Source organism: Cariama cristata, unplaced genomic scaffold (genome assembly GCF_000690535.1).
Source record: "Cariama cristata isolate BGI_N322 unplaced genomic scaffold, ASM69053v1 scaffold8414, whole genome shotgun sequence".
Lineage (NCBI taxonomy): Eukaryota > Metazoa > Chordata > Aves > Cariamiformes > Cariamidae > Cariama > Cariama cristata.
Window position 1 is genome coordinate 1,865 of NW_009611219.1, and position 1,218 is coordinate 3,082.

General features: G+C 39.2%; 1 protein-coding gene across 1 annotated transcript in view; it reads left to right on the forward strand.

Annotated features, from left to right (window-relative positions):
- The window catches only part of ZDHHC7 (zinc finger, DHHC-type containing 7), a 12,070-nt gene that overhangs the window by 1,412 nt on the left and 9,440 nt on the right, over positions 1 to 1,218 (forward strand). The window lies entirely within an intron of this gene.

Below are 1,218 nucleotides of genomic sequence, written 5' to 3' on the forward strand. Positions count from 1 at the left end.
GATTCTCAGAATGGAAGGCACGACTGTGTGATAGAAACGAAGAATGAAGGAAAAAAGGAATAAACTGCTTCAAAACATATGTGAATTAAATTTACTCTTATAACTACAAAAATCGATTTTTCATTGAAAGGAATTGGTGACCGTCTGAGACTATGAAAGATGTTTTTGAAAAGGAGCATACTTTTATCAGCAAAATCCTAAAGGCATGGCCTGAAGTTATCGTCCTTGGTGACAGGTGAATAGGTGAATGTGAGAAGTGTTTTCCAAGCATAAATTTACCTGGAGCAAGAAAAATTTGTGCGTTAGGAGTTCTCTCTGAGATAATTCACCATGTTTACACCAAAGTATTAACCTCAGCGAGAACATTCATATTGCAAAAAACACTTCAGCAGTACAACATGAGTGTTTAAGAAACTCCCTTCCAGTTTGTACCCTTGCGAAGGCCAACTGGCTCAAGTTTGAAGCAAGGCTTAGCCAAAGACTTTATCTGGGACAGAACTTGGGCTGTGTCTCAGGCAATACAAACACAAGATTGTTATTTCAGGCCATAGGCAACAAAAACTTTCCGCCTAAGTAGAGAGGTGTTTTGTAATTGAATGTGAAGTGCCTGCTAGTTTCTTAATTCTGTCCTGAAAACTTCCTTAAGGTGTCTATGTAAAGTGATGATGTTGCCAGTGGGCTTTTTTTGAATGAGAAATAATTACAGAATGTTGCAGATGACTTAAGTCAACCTGGAGAAGGCTATCCCTGTGTGAAGTAAGTGCTGGCCTGGAGGAGCTGGTACAGAAAGGCCATTGCATTTTCATTTCGCGTACCGGTTTATTTCACAATCACTTCCTATCACAGATGAACCTTTAGCTCTATAAATAAGCAAGGTGACAGTGGTACTGTCCATTACGTTCTTCTTACTAATCCAAAGTTAGATTCCCATCTTGCAAGGCTCTAGATTAATATTGTTACTGGAAGAAGCAATCCTGCCTACTATTCCTGTCCATTCATCATCTTCCTCATGTGTTGAAACAGCTGCTAATGTAGCTCTGTGGTGAACAGCTCAGAGAACTAATCACTAAAAAATATTTTCTTTTCCTGATGGGTTATTTTTCTTCTGAATCAGTTGCTACAACTATTTACCATGTAGCTACACAAACTTTCACAGTAGCAGAAGGCAGCAGGGGTACTGGATGTGTAGAATAAAGAAACCAGTGGTGGTTCCTGCTG